General features: G+C 41.8%; 1 protein-coding gene and 1 pseudogene across 1 annotated transcript in view; one reads left to right on the top strand and one right to left on the bottom strand.

Annotated features, from left to right (window-relative positions):
- The window catches only part of LOC100607540 (S-adenosyl-L-methionine-dependent tRNA 4-demethylwyosine synthase TYW1), a 275,604-nt gene that overhangs the window by 69,597 nt on the left and 190,123 nt on the right, over positions 1–15,884 (top strand). The window lies entirely within an intron of this gene.
- On the bottom strand, positions 413–805 carry LOC105737722 (annotated as a pseudogene).

Raw genomic sequence — 15,884 nt, 5'->3', positions numbered from 1 at the left:
GACTGTGGCTTTTCTATTTCCATAAAGGTATCTTTTGAAAATTTTAATTTGGATACAGTTCACTATATCATATTTTTCTTTTATGGTTAGTGTTTTTTGTATTTTAAGACATTTCTGCCAACCACAGGGTCACAAAGATATTCTAGATTTTCTTCTAGAAGCTTCTTATGTAGTTTTAATTTTTTTAAGCAGTTTTCTATAGTTTAATTAGTCTTTAACTCTTTTAGATGTGTTAAATATACATTTTCACATGTTAGCTTATAGTCTGCAGTGCTGCGTGGTTCTCTGTTTAATGGAAACTAATCTCTGTGGGAAAACTCATTTTAAGGAAGACACATACATATGCACGATGCATGCAAACAGATAACAGGGAATAGTAAGTATCACTTCTGTTATATTTTTCAGTATCTTCTCAGTCAATAAAATGGCATGGTAACACAGTTCCAATGCAGCATACATGAACAGCAACACAGAGATGAAAGCATCCTCGCTTACCATGCCAAACTGCTGCATGCCCCTCCCACAGACTTGCCTCCGTGTTCCTTGCACCATCCCATAAATTATAAGAGTAGGCTTCTTTTAATATGTTCTTTCTCTTATAAATGTGTAGGAAAATAATAGTAAGGTAGAGAAGAAAGGTAGTAAAGTAAGGAAGTATTAAAAGTGTTAATGGTGTAAAAACCCACAAGAGATAGTTTGCAACATTCAAATAGTCCTCCAACTGTTCCACAGTAAACCATTCTTAGAGTTTGTGAATCAGAGAAATCATACAAGGCACAGGATCCTGTCCTGCACCACAGGTTTGATTTTTTTTTTTTTTTTTTTTTTTGAGACAGAGTCTTGCTCTGTCGCCCAGGCTGGAGGGCAGTGGCACAATCTTGGCTCACTGCAAGCTCCGCCTCCCGGGTTCATGCCATTCTTCTGCCTCAGCCTCCCAAGTAGCTGGGACTACAGGCACCCGCCACCACACCCAGCTAATTTTTTGTATTTTTAGTAGAGACGGGGTTTCACCGTGTTAGCCAGGATGGTCTCGATATCCTGACCTCGTGATCCGCCCGCCTTGGCCTCCCAAAGTGCTGAGGTTGCAGGCGTGAGCCACCGCGCCTGGCCTACAGGTTTGACTTTTGTCTGTTGTTTTTCTTTAGGTGAAAATGACAAATTCAGTTTCTTTTTTCACTGCCATAGCAGGTCTTTAGTTTTGATACAGAAGTTAGATAAACATATTGTCCCCAAACTTCAATGTCTGTATTCCTAGAGCGGTGGCAGGAGCTCTTCAGGGGGTCAGTGGCCGAGGGGGCGGACAGAGTTGCTTGGGCAGATTTCTCCTAAGCAACCTGTGTGGAAGAAGCCATTTTTTAAAATTGTTTATTTTTTTGAGGTAGGGTCTTGCCCTGTCATCCAGACTATAGTGTAGTGGTGCAATTTCGGCTCACTGCAGCCTCCCACCTCCTGGGCTGAAGCGATCCTCCCTCGTCAGCCTCCCAAGCAGTGTGCCACCATGCCTGGCAATAGTTTTTTTTTTGTATTTTTTGTAAAGACAGGGTTTCATCATGTTGCCCATGCTGGTTTTGAACTCTTGGACTCAAGTGATCTGCCTGCCTTGGCCTCTGAAAGTGCTGGGATTATAGGCATGAGCCACCGCACCTGGCCCCATATGTAGTTTTAACTTTTATGTTTGGGCCTGTGATTCGTCTTGAATTAATTTTTATGAATGGTGTGAGGTAAAGGTTAAGATTTATCCCACCTCTGCCAGTGTGGATATCCAATTGTTTTGGCACCATTTGTTGAAGACTTTTGTCAACCTAAATAACATACAGAGAGGGGCTCTCTAGAAGAAAATGATAGTTATTTTGGAACAGAGCATTGCAATGGGAATATGCAAGCCACAGTAAACTGTGTTTTTGGGGAGGTACAGGAAGACAAAGTTTACTTTTTAATTTTTTGTGAGTTACTATAAGTCAATGAAGACAAAGATTTTTTTTTTTCTCTGAGACGGGGTCTCGCTCTGTCACCCAGGCTGGAGTACAGTGGTGTGATCTCAGCTTACTGCAGGCTCCGCCTCCCAGGTTCACACCATTCTCCTGCCTCAGCCTCCTGAGTAGCTGGGACTACAGGCGCCTGCCACCACGCCCGGCTAATTTTTTTTTTTTTTGTATTTTTAGTAGAGACGGGGTTTCACCTTGTTAGCCAGGATGGTCTCAATCTCCTGACCTCATGATCCACCTACCTTTGTCTCCCAAATTGCTGGGATTACAGGCGTGAGCCACCGTGCCTGGCCAAAGACAAATATTTTTAAAGGAAAAGTTGAAGATTATGTAATTGTTTTGAAATAATTATCCTTGGCTGCAAAGATCAATAACAAGGGTGATGGCAGTCCGAGGGTAGGCTGGCAGTTGCTGGGCAGATGACGTTGGCAGAGAAGCATTTTTTTGTGTAAGGTTGTGGTAGCCTTTGTGCAAGGTTGTGGTTTTTGTAGAGTCTTTTTCATTACCAGGCATACAAGATAACTCTCCCCATGGTCTTCCCTGCTTCTGTTTTTCTTAACATTAGTGACTCCATTCTGATTTTGACAACTTTTACATTTCTTCCTTTTGATCAAGATCTTTCTCAGAAAGCATGACTGATCATTCATCCTGTAGTTATTTTTATTTATTTATTTTTTTGAGACAAAGTCTTGTTCTGTCACCCAGGCTGGAGTGCAGCCGTGTGATCTCGGCTCCCTGCAACCTCCGCCTCCTGGGTTCAAGCAATTCTCCTGCCTCAGCCTCCTGAGTAGCTGGGATTACAGGTATGCACCACCATGCCTGGGTAATTTTTGTATTTTTAGTAGAGACAGGGTTTCACCATGTTGGGTGGGCTGGTCTCGAACTCTTGATCTCAAGTGATCCACCTGCCTTGGCCTCCCAAAGTTCTGGGATTACAGATGTGAGCCACCGCGCCCAGCCCTGTAGTTATGTTTTTGTTTTTTTGTTTTTTTTTTTTGAGACTGAATCTCACTCTGTCGCCCAGGCTGGAGTACAGTGGCATGATCTTGGCTCATGGCAACCTTTGCCTTCCGGGTTCAAGTGATTCTCTTGCCTCAGCCTCCGGAGTAGCTGGGATTACAGGCAACTGCCACCACTCCCAACTAATTTTTATATTTTCAGTAGAGACGGGGTTTTGCCAGGTTGGCCAGGCTGGTCTCGAACTCCTGACCTCAAGTGATCCGCCCGCCTTGGCCTCCCACAGGTGGGATTATAGGTGTGAGCCAGTGCGCCTGGCCCAGATTCAAAGTTTAAAAAGGGAAAATAAAAGGTAAACTTAATATGACAATGTCAGTTTGCATAATGGCTTTGACTCATGAATCTAGGCTTAAAGAAAACCAATTGAATAAGTTAAATCACCATAGGGAATTAGGTGAGACCTGCTGTAACCTTATGAGCTGTTTTGTGTATATGGGTTTCAGCTTTCCCAGAGGAATTTATCCAAGTACAGCTTGTAATATTAGAAATAGCACAGACATTTTCTTATTTAATGAATCGATACAAAAGTATTTCTTAAGTTAGGTTTTGTTAACTTACCAGCAGAGTCTATTGATTGTAAAATTTCGATTACACTGTTAGTCTGCCAAGTGAGAAAAGTAGCATTAAGAGGAGTAAAAGTCTCATTATGATATGAAGTCTTATTCCAACCTCTTGGAGAAAGCTGTTTACGGTGTGAAAATAGCAACTTTTTCTTCTGGTTTATAGTTTGAATATCTTCGGTCATGACATTGGGCAGTTGGGTGAACCTTTTTTGTGGTTCATAAATCAGACATGAGGCTTGTTTCTTAAAATTTATCTAGTTTCAGCCAGGCACCACCTTGGTCACACCTGAAATCCCAGCACTTTCGGAGGCCAAGGCTGGCAGATCACTTGAGGTCAGGAGTTCAAGACTAGCCTGGCCAACACTGTGAAACCCCATCTCTACTAAAAATACAAAAGTTAGATGAGTGTGGTGGTGTGTGCCTGTAGTCTCAGCTACTCGGGAGGCTGAGGCATGAGAATCATTTGAACCCGGGAGGTGGAGGTTGCAGTGAATCATGATCGCACCACTGCACTCCAGCCTGGTCGACGGAGTGAGACTCCATCTCAAAAAAATTATCTAGTTTCAGCTAATAAAGCTTTTTAAGCCAGCTGGAGAATTGTGACCAAGTATTGGAGGAAATTAGAAGAATTCAGAATCTAGTCCAGTCTACACGTAGATAACAAGAACTTTAAAACAATGCACGGGGCTACAATCTGTAATAAGAATAGGTATATTATAGTTTTTCTATAGAGACATAACTTTTTCTTCCCACATTGATCACACAGGAATCTCAGATTTAAAAAAAATCTCAGGAACCACCGGCCACCTGGCCGCCTAGTGGCTTCTAATTAGCCATTCTGTGCCCACTATCCAGAACATTTATTTTGGTCTCAGAAAGTTTTCCAAAACAAGCGTGGGAAAAGAGTCAAACCAAATGAAAAGAACCCAAGATAAGAGTGTTCAAAAGCATTTTAACCTAGGCGTGCAGATCAAATGAGATACTAAATGAGGTACACAAACCAGAGAAGTCATGCCTCCCAGAGAGAATGTCAATTTTGTAGAAACCAAGAGTACTTAATCCAGAAAGACACTTTTCTTTATACTAGAAAATACTTTCCAGAAAAGGTAAAAAGTCTATCATGCCAAGAGGGTTGTGTGATTCATTATTAAGGTGGCCTTTTCCAAACCACATTCTAAATAAAGTAAAAAAGCCTCTACTAAAAGGAAGGAGGCTCAGACTGAGAGAAGACATACCAGGGCAGAAAAGGCGGATCATGGTGGTGGAGAGCTCGAGAGCTCAAGGGCTCAAGTGAGTACTGCAGTGGTGCCAAGAATCACCAATTCTTAGTGCTCCCTTTCAGGTCCCGTTTCTGAAACCAATTATGTGAACCAGATAACAAACAGAGAGAGGCCTTTTTCTTTTTTTTTTTTTTGTGAGACGGAGTCTTGCTCTGTCACCCAGGCTGGAGTGCAGTGGCACGATCTCAGCTCACTGCAAGCTCCGCCTCCCGGGTTCACGCCACTCTCCTGCCTCAGCCTCTCCGAGTAGCTGGGACTACAGGCGCCCGCCACCACGCCCGGCTAATTTTTTGTATTTTTAGTAGAGACTGGGTTTCACAGTGGTCTCAATCTCCTGACCTTGTGATCCGCCCGCCTCGGCCTCCCAAAGTGCTGGGATTACAAGCGTGAGCCACCGCACCTGGCTGAGAGGCCTTTTTCTAAGAGAAAAAAATGTTTATTTGGGAATAGAACATAGCAATGGGAACATAATAAATTAAGTCCATTTTCAGGAAGACAATGGGTTTTGTTTGTTTGTTTGTTTTTTAAGAGACAGGTCTTGTTACGTTGTCCAGGCTGCACTTGAACTCCTGAGTTCAAGTGATCCTCCTGCCTTGTCCCCTCAAATAGCTGGAACTGTTGTACCTACTATACCCAGCTTTTTTTTTTTTTTGTTAGAGGGCTTCCTCTGTCACCCAGGCTGGAGTGCAGTGGCACAATCTCGGCTCACTGCAACCTCCGCCTCCCAGGTTTAAGGGATTCTCCTGCCTCAGCCTCCCTAGTAGCTGGGATTACAGGCGCACGCCACCACAACTGGCTAATTTTTTTGTATTTTTAGTAGAGACGTGGTTTCGCCATGTTGGCCAGGCTGGTCTCGAACTCCTGACCTCAGTTGATCCGCCCACCTCTGCTGCCCAAAGTGCTGGCATGAGCCACCACGCCCGGCCTACACCCAGCTGTAAAGGAAAAAATGAGGAGTGTTACAGAATTGTTTTGAAGTCATTATTCTTGGCTACAAAGATCAATAACAAGGGTGATGCTGTCGAAGGTTGGACAGGCAGTTGCTGGGCTGATGTCCTTACAGAAATATTTCTGTGTAAGGTTGTGATGGCCTTTGTTCAAGGTTGTGGCTTTTGCAGAATCTTTTTTGTTATCAGGCATACAAACATGATAGCCCTCTCTTCATACCCTTCCCCAGCTCTGTTTGTCAGGGCTTTCTTAACATCAGTAACTCCATGTTGATTCTGATAACTTCATATTTTCCTTTCTCCATTGAATTGCTTTCTAGGCCATTGTAGACAGTCAGTCCATCATATGGACAGGACTATTTCTGGTCTCTCCAAATTCTGTGCCACTGATATATTTGTCTATCCTGTGCCAATACCACATTGTCTTGATTATGTGAGCTTTTGTAGTCAGTCTGAAATTATGTAGTATAAGTTCTCCATTCTGTTTTTCTTTATAGCCAAGATTACTTCCACTCTTCTTAATTCTTCGCATTTCTGTTTTTTTTTTTTTTTTTTTCATGGATGGAGTCTCGCTCTGTCACCTAGGCTGGAGTGCAGTGGTGTAATCTCGGCTGACTGCAACCTCCGCCTCCCAGGTTCAAGCGATTCTCCTGCCTCAGCCTCCTGAGTAGCTGGGATTACAGGCACGTGCCACCACGCCTGGCTAATTTTTGTATTTTTAGTAGAGACAGGGTTTCCCCCTGTTGGTCAGGCTGGTCTCGAACTCCGACCTCAGGTGATCTACCCACCTGAGCCTCCCAAAGTGCTGGGATTACAGGCATGAGCCACCGTGCCTGGCCAACATTATATGCACACATTTTTGCGTGTGTATGAGGGTTCCGATTTCTCCTCAGCCTTGCCAGCATTTGTTATTGTTCTTTTTTTGATTATTGCCATCCTAGGGTGTGTCAGGTGGTATCTCTTAGAGGTTTGCATCTTCCTAACGACCAGTGATGTTGAGCATCTTTTCATTTATGGATTGGATGTTTGTATATCTTCCTTAGACAAATATCTCTTCAAATCTTGGCCCATTTTTACATTTGATTATGTGTCTATTGTTGGATTGTAAAAGTTCTTTGTAAATTCTGGATAAGGGCTCTATCAGGTACCTGATTTGCGTCTCTTACCACTGTTTGTGGCTGTATCTGCAGGAGCTGAGTGACTGCCGGCTACCAGTAACTCAGTTCCTGGTGACGAAGCACCTCCAGTCCTGTCTGCCAGACCTTTTCTCAGCCTGTTCTGCCCTAGCAAGGTTCCCCATACAAAACTCAGTCTCTTTACTGTTATTGGTTAGCTCAAATCTGACAGTACTAGGCCGGGTGTCGTGGCTCACACCTGTAATTCCAGCACTTTGGGAGGCCAAGGCAGGCAGATCACCTGAGGTCAGGAGTTCAAGACCAGCCTGACCAACATGGTGAAATCCCGTCTCTACTAAAAAAAAAAAAAATTAACTGGGCATGGTGGTGCATGCCCGTAATCCCAGCTACTCGGGAGGCTGAGGTGGGAGAATCGCTTGAACCTGGGAGGTGGAGGTTGCAGTGAGCTGAGATTGTGCCACCTCACTCCAGCCTGGGCGACAGAGCCAGGATCTTTCTCACAAAATAATAAAAATAAATAAATAAAATTAATAATAATAATAATAATAATAATAATAATAATAATAATAAACTGGCAGTTCTAATTAAACCAGCTTTTCTTCTCCAACCATGCTTGACTTTTTACATTCTTTATTACTGTTCCTAAACATTTCTATCTTGGGTTCATACTTACTTTCCCTTCTGCTGACTATGTTTCACTCTCCATTTCCACGTGCTCCTTCCAGCGTGAGCCCTGCCTCTCTCTGTGCCAGCCTTTTCCATTGTGCCCTCTTGGACTTTGCAGGAAACATCCCTTTGTCTTCATTTTTCTCCTGGACTGCCCCTGCCCGTTTTCACAGTCCACACCTGATCTTTGCTTTGATACTTCATTTACCTTGGTGGTCCTTCCTAATAACCTGATTCTTAGCCTCTGCTGTTGTCAGAATAACATTCCCCAGATTTCTCTGTTGAATCTTTTTAGTACAGTCTGCTCCACAGGCCTGTTGCCTGTGGATATTTGAGAAACTCTTCTTCCTGTTTTTCACTTCTTTTCCTCTGGCTTTATCCTAAGGGGCAGGAATATTCTGACAGATGACACTTCCCTTCTTTTTTAAATTTGAGACAGGCTCACTCTGTCGCCCAGGCCGGAGTGCAGTGGCATGATCTCAGCTCACTGCAGCCTCAGCCTCCCAGGCTTAAGTGATCCACCTGGAGTAGCTGTGATTATAGGCATGCACCACCACGCCTGGCTAACGTTGGTATTTTTTATAGAGATGGGGTTTCACCATGTCTCCCAGGCTGGTCTTGAAGTCCCGAACTCTCATGATCTGCCCACCTTTGCCTCCCAAAGTGCTGGAATTACAGGCATGAGCCACCAAACCCGGCCAGGCTGGAGTGCAGTGATGCAGTCATGGCTCACTGTAGCCTTGACTTCCCTTGCTCAAGTGATCCTCCCAACTCAGCCTCCTGAGTAGCTGGGACTATAGGTGCACACCACGATGTTTGGCTAATTTTTAAATTTTTCTGTAGGGACAGGGTCTCCTTATGTTGCCCAGGCTGGTCTTGAACTCTTGCGCTCAAGTAATCCACCTGCCTTGGCCTCCCTAAATGCTGAGATTACAGGTGTGAGCCACTGTGCCCAGCCAGATGACACTTCTGTTATTCCATCTACTGTTGATAGCAATGTGCTAAACCTTGTCATCTTATTTTATTTTATTTTATTTATTTTTAATACTTCTCATATCCCAAGTTTCTTCTTTCCAATCCAGTGATTTTCAGTAATATCAGACTCAGTGCCTTTTGTTTATACCATACTCTGTACTATTGTTAAAGTAAATTTACAGATAATACAATATCACATACATAATTTTACAAAATTTGTGTTTTGCCCAAACTATAAGATAATGAGAGAAAAAGGGAAGTCCTTTATATTAAATATTACGTATTTCTGTACAAAAATAGTCTGGCACTACTACATTAGAAGGTGTCAGGAAGTAGTTAGCTACTTGCACCTTCTTATAATGGATAAGTTTAGGTTTAACAGAGGTGAAGTGGCTGGCTGCAGTGGCTCACACCTATAGTCCCAGCACTTGGGGAGGCCGAGGCAAGTGGATTACCTCAGGTCAGGAATTGGAGACCAGCCTGGCCAACATGATGAAACCCCGTCTCTTCAAAAAATATAAAAATTAGGCAGACATAGTGGCATGTGCTTGTAGTCTCAGCTACTTGTGGGGGCTGAGGCACGAGAATTGCTTGAACCTGGGAAGTGGAGGTTGCAGTGAGCTGAGATTGCGTCACTGCACTCCAGCCTGAGACAGAGCAAGACTCTGTCTCAAACAAACAAAACAAACAAACAAACAAACAAAAACAGTCCTGGTGCAATGGCTCATGCCTGTAATCCCAGCACTTTGGGAGGCCGAGGCGGGCAGATCCCAAAGTCAGGAGTTCGAGACCAGCTTGGCCAATATGGTAAAACTCCATCTCTACTAAAAATAGAAAAATTAGCCGGACGTGGTGGCGGGCACCTGTAGTCCCAGCCACTCAAGAGGCTGAGGCAGAAGAATCGCTTGAACCTAGGAGGTGGAGGTTGCAGTGAGCCGAGATTGCGCCACTGCACTCCAGCCTGGGCAACAGAGCGAGACTCCATCTCAAAACCAAAACAAAAAACAAACAACAGAAGTAAAGGGACTAGTGGTTATTATTATTATTATTATTTACAAGAATATCAAGACAGGCTTGTTTATATGTGATAAGAGAGGGAAATAACCCTTATTGAAGAAGGGCTAGCGTGCCAACAAATGACAGGCATACCTTGGAGATATTTCAGGTTTCATTCCAGACCACTGCAATGAAGCAAATATCACAGTAAAACGAGCCACACAAATGTTTTGGTTTCCCATTGCCAAAAAAAAAGTCATGTTTACACTATACCATAGTCTGTTAAGTATGCAATAGCATTATGTCTTTAAAAAATGTAATTTTAAGAATCATAATTAATTAAAATATACTTTATTTCTAAAATTGCTAATGATTGGGCCAGGCGCAGTGGCTCACGCCTATAATCCCAGCACTTTGGGAGGCTGAAGTGAATCACGAGGTCAGGAGTTCAAGATCAGCCTGGCCAAGATGCTGAAACCCCGTCTCTACTAAAAATACAAAAATTAGCCGGGCGTGGTGGCACACACCTGTAATCCCAGCTACTCGGGAGGCTGAGGCAGGAGAATCACTTGAACCTGGGTGGCAGAGGTTGCAGTGAGCCAAGATTGCACCACTGCACTCCAGGCTGGGCGACAGAGCAAGACTCTGTCTCAAAAAAAAAAAAAAAAAAATTGCTAATGATCATCTGAGCCTTCAGCGAGTCATAGTCTTTTTGCTGGTCAGCCCACCATTTGTGATGCCAATATTGACAGTTGAAACATGGTAATGATACTCTACTGCTTCCTTTGTTCAGTTATGCTTTCTTCTATGCCTTTAGAACTTTATTATGGAATTATTATAACGTCTAGTTTTCTGTCAACCATTAAGCGAATGATTGTCTTAAAAAAATCCCACCAGTTGATAATACTGATACTTCCCTGAAATAATATCTAATTAGAGTTTCTAAAATCATATTTTTAATTCTGTCATTTATTCTGTATTTACTAGCTAGCATTATTCTGTAAAGGAGAGCTTTTCTTTCTTTGTTTTTTTTAATCAACCAAGAATATTTAGTTACTCTGAAATACAGTTCCTATTGATATGGCATGATAAATGCCTGATTTGTTTTCTCTTAAATTACCAGTTTTCAAAGTCAGAGTTGTTTTACTTGCCCCTTCAAATGGTGACTTTTTCCCTTGTTTTTGAATGTAATGATGCATTTTCATCAACTCCATCCATTACAGTTATTTTCTGTTTTGATCATCAAATTTTCACACTTTGGCTGGTAGGACATTTTTCAGCGGACTCCTGTGTCTTATTTTTAAATTTTAAAATGTTTTCAGTTTTATTGCTGTATAATTGACATATGAGAAATTGTCCATATTTAAAGTGTACAAGTTGATGAGGTTTTTTTTTTGAGACGGAGTCTCATTCTGTCGCCCAGGCTAGAGTGCAGTGGTGCAATCTGGAGTGCGGTGGTGCAATCTTGGCTCACTGCTACCTTTGTCTCCTAGGTTCAAGAGATTCTTCTGCCTCAGCCTTCCAAGTAGCTGGGATTACACGCTCCTGCCACCATGCCCGGCTAATTTTTGTGTTTTTATTAGAGACAGGGTTTCACCATGTTGGCCAGAGTGGTCTCGAACTCTTCACCTCAAGTGATCCACCTGCCTCGGGCTCCCAAAGTGTTGGGATTACAGGCGTGAGCCACCCTGCTCTGCCTGATAAGTTTTTATACATGTATATGCCTGTGAAACTATCACCATAGTTAAGATAATATTTCCTTAATACAAAATGTTTTGTATTTCCAAAATACAAAAATTTCCTTGTTCTTACTTTATAATCCAAATTTCTCTTTACTTCCTGGAAACCACTGATTTGCTTTCTGTCACTGTATATTAATTAGAGAGACATGATCCTTCTCCCCAGCCTGCAGTCCCCTCAAGTGGCCTGGCCTGTGAAATGCTGTCCATCCCTGCTGGGCCTGATACTCTCTTCCCCCACCAAGAGATATGATGTTGGCTGGGTGGCACTAGCAAGAGGGACCCCACCACCACAAGTGGCCCAGCTGGGGGACCCTCTTTGTCCTTGTGGGTCTGAGACTTCCCTTTCTACCCAGAGATACTGGGGCTGCCAGAGGGCATAGGCCAGACAAGCTGCCACAAAAGCAGCCTGGCCTTGGAAGTCGGCTGGCCTGACATTCTCCTTCTCCACTGAGAGACTCCCAGTGGGTCAGTTTGGAGGAGCCCCTCCCTCCCCCTCAGACAGCTCCAGCAGGGACCAGTGGGAGTCTAAGAAAAATTACACTGCAAAGTCTCTGAAAATTAAACTGCCATTAGAACCATAGCACACAGAAGTAGGCCAGGACCTGCATGCTAAATTGAAATAATGTACTAAAATAAAAGAATGAATGAACCAGGGTCTAGAATTTCCAACATAATAAGCAGAATGTCTAGGACACAAGAAAACATCTCTTGCCATACCAAGGAACAAGAAAATCATACCTTGAATAAGAATAATCAACTGACAGCAACACCAGATAAATCAAATGATGGAATTAACTGACAAGGATTTTAAAGTAGCTGTCATAAAAATGCTTCAGCCATCAGTTACAAATTGTCTTGAAACAAATGAAAAAGAAATCTCAGCAAAGAAATAGAAGTTATAAAAGAACCAAGAGGGAATTTTAAAATTGAGACACACAGTAAGAGAAATAAAGATATCTCTGATTGATGGGCTCAGTAGTCAAGTGGAGATGACAAGATAGAATCAGTGACCTTAACAGATCAATAGAATGATTGGTGAACAGGACAGAACAAGAGAATTTACCCAATCTGTACTGACTGTGGTGGCTCACACTTGTAGTCCTAGCACTTTAGGAGGCCGAGGCGGGTGGATCACCTGAGGTCAGAAGTTCAAAACCAGCCTGGCCAACATGGTGAAACCCTGTCTCCACTAAAAATACAAAAATTAGCTGGGTGTGGTGACGCACGCCTGTGATCCCAGCTACTTGGGAGGCTGAGGTGGGAGAATCGCTTGAACCCAGGAGGTGGAGGTTGCAGTGAGCCAAGATCATACCACTGTACTTCAGCCTGGGTGACAGAGCTATACTCTGTCTCAGGAAAAAAAAAAAAAAAAAAAAAAAAAAAAAGGGAATTTACCCAACCTGAACAACATAGACAAAAGTAGACTGGAAAACAACATAAAGTACAGCCTTAGAGATTGCGTGGCAGTTTAGGCTGAGTATCCCTAATTTAAACATCTGAAATCATATTCTGGAACAAATTGGGTATCTGGATCTACTTTTTCAACTGTAGATTTTATGAAATCTAACAACAAATCAAGTATTTTTAATGAAAATTTGAGATGTGCTATAATCGTAAAATACATACTTCTTGAAATGAAAAAATGTAAATGATCTCATCAGTAATTTCTTATATTGATTACATGTTGAAATGACATTTTGTATATATTGGGTTCAACCATAATATTAAAGTTAATTTTACCTGTTTAAAAAAATAATAATAATAATTTTAAGATTTAAAGTTACACAAAAAGTTTACCTATATTTATCCCCCCCAAAAAAAAAAAAATCTGAAATCAGAAATGCTTCAAAATTCAAAATGTTTTGAGCACTGACATGATGATCAAAGGAAATACTCACTGGAACGTTTTGGATGTCAGATTTTTGGATTAAAGATGAACAACCACTAAGTATACTGCAAATATTCAAATATCTGAAAAAATTTGAAATCTGAAACACTACTGGTCCCAAGCATTTTGGATAAGGGATGCTTAATTTGTGGTAAGAGATCCAATATTTATGTCATCAGAGTTGCAGGAGAGTGAAATTTCATGAGTGGTGCCGAAAGAGTATTTGAAGAAATAATTGGTTGAAAATGGCCCAAATTTGATGAAAGACATCAACCTACAGCTTCATGAATTTGAGGGAACCCCAAACAGGATAAAACCAAAAGAATCCATACCAATACCTTATATAACTAATGATCTAAGAACTGAAAAAGGAAAAAATATGTAAAGCAGCTTGAGAAACAATCTATTACCTATAAGGTAGCACCAATTTGAATGTCAGCAGGTTTCTCATCTGAAACCATGGAAGCAAGAAGGGAGTAGCACAATAGGATTTCAAGTGTTGAAAGAAAAGAACCATGAACTTTGAGTTTCATATGCAGCAAAATATTGTTTAAGGATGAAGGATGAATAATGGCATTATCAGATGAAGGAAGATGGAAAGAATTTGTTGCTAGCAGACATGCCCTTAAATATTGGCTAAAGAAAATTCTTCAAGCTGAATTCCAGGCTGGGTGCAGTGGCTCATGCCTGTAATCCCAGCACTTTGGGAGGCTGAGGTGGGCCAATTACTTGAGGTCAGGAGTTCGAGACCAGCCAGGCCAACATGGTGAAACCCTGTCTCTACTAAAAATACAAAAATTAACCAGGCATGGTGGCGCATGCCTGTTATCCCAGCTACTCAGGTGGCTGAGGCAGGAGAATCACTTGAACCCAAGAGGCAGAGGTTGCTGTGAGCTGAGATTGCACCACTGCACTCTAGCCTGGGTGACAGAGCAAGACTCTGCTTCAAAAAACGAAACAAAAACCTGAATTCAATGATAAAAGAAAGAATCTTGGAGCATCCAAAGGGAAAAATAACAATGGAAAGAGCAGAAATGTGGGGTCATACTATAGATGATCATTTTCCTCAGGAGTTTTATAAATCGTATTTGATGATTGAAGCAAAAATTGCAACACTATTTAATAAGACAATGATATTTAAAAAGAGGAAAATTAAAGGAGTCTAGGCGGAAGTGATATTTCCACACTTCACTTGACGTGGTAAAATATTGATCGCAGCAGCCTGATAAGTCATGTATGTATGTTGTAATTAATACCCAGAACAAGCACTACAAAGCACAAACATTACAAAGAAAAGAGATGAACTCAGAAATGCAAGATAACTTAAGATGGAATCCTAAAGTTGTTTAAATAACCTGCAGGAGGTCAAGAAAAGGGTAACGAATGAGACACAGAAGAAAGAAACAAAACAACAAAAAAATTAGTAGACTTATTAAGTGCTAATACATTGGTAAGTACTTTAAATTTAAATATTCCAAATTCTCTAATCAAATGTTAAGAGATTGGCAGAGTGGATGAAAAAAATGACCCAAATATATGATGTTTACAAGAACATTCACTTCAAATTCAATGATGTAAGTAGGTTGAGTAAATTGATAGAAAAAATATAACACACAAATAGTAATCCAAAAAACAGGAGGGCCTGTATTAATACCAGAGTAAGTACACTTCAGAGCAAAGATAATTACTAGAAACAAAGAGGGACATTTCATAATCATGAAATGAGTGCACACCAAACATTAGAGCCTCAAAATACATCAAAGAAAAATGAATAGAGTTGAATAGAGAAATTTAAAAAAGAGCCATAGTTATGGTTGTGGGCTTCAAAAGCTCCTCTCAGTAAATGCTAGAACTAGTAGACTGAAAATCATCAAGAATATAGAAAATCTGAACAATAGTTAATCAACAGTATTTATTTGACATATTTAGAACATATTGCTCAAAAGCAGCAGAATACATGTTTTTTAAAGTGCCTGTGGTGCATTCACTAAGCTAGACTGTGCCTAGACCAGAGAACAAACCAACCTAAGACATTTAAAATAATCTATATCACATAGTGTGTTCTCTGATCATAATGGATCCAAGCTAGAAATCAATAACAGAAAGAAAAAAGGAAGGTCTTTAAGCTTGTGTATGTTAAGCACTACATTCCTAAATAAGCCATGGGTCAAAGAGGAAGTCTTAAAGGAAACCTTAAAAAATACATAGGGGTCGGGCGCGGTGGCTCACGGTTGTAATCCCAGCACTTTGGGAGGCCGAGGCGGGCGGATCACAAGGTCAGGAGATCGAGACCACGGTGAAACCCCGTCTCTACTAAAAATACAAAAAAATTAGCCGGGCTTGGTGGCGGGCGTCTGTAGTCCCAGCTACTCTGAGAGGCTGAAGCAGGAGAATGGCATGAACCTGGGAGGCGGAGCTTGCAGTGAGCCGAGATTGCGCCACTGCACTCCAGCCTGGGCGACAGAGCGAGACTCCGTCTCAAAAAAAAAAAAAAAAAAAAAATAAATAAATACATAGGGACTGTCCATAGTGGCTCATGCCTGTAATTCCAGCACGTTGGGAGCCAGGGCAGGAGGATCACCTGAAGCCAGGAGTTTAAGACCAGCCTGGGCAATATAGCAAGACCCCATCTCAAAAAAAAGAATTAAACGCACAGCCACCCCCCACCACCAGGTGTTCAGGCACATGT

This window comes from Nomascus leucogenys, chromosome 17 (genome assembly GCF_006542625.1).
Source record: "Nomascus leucogenys isolate Asia chromosome 17, Asia_NLE_v1, whole genome shotgun sequence".
NCBI classification, from domain to species: domain Eukaryota; kingdom Metazoa; phylum Chordata; class Mammalia; order Primates; family Hylobatidae; genus Nomascus; species Nomascus leucogenys.
The sequence above is the reverse complement of the archived record's forward strand: the minus strand, read 5'-3'. Positions and strand labels throughout refer to the sequence as shown.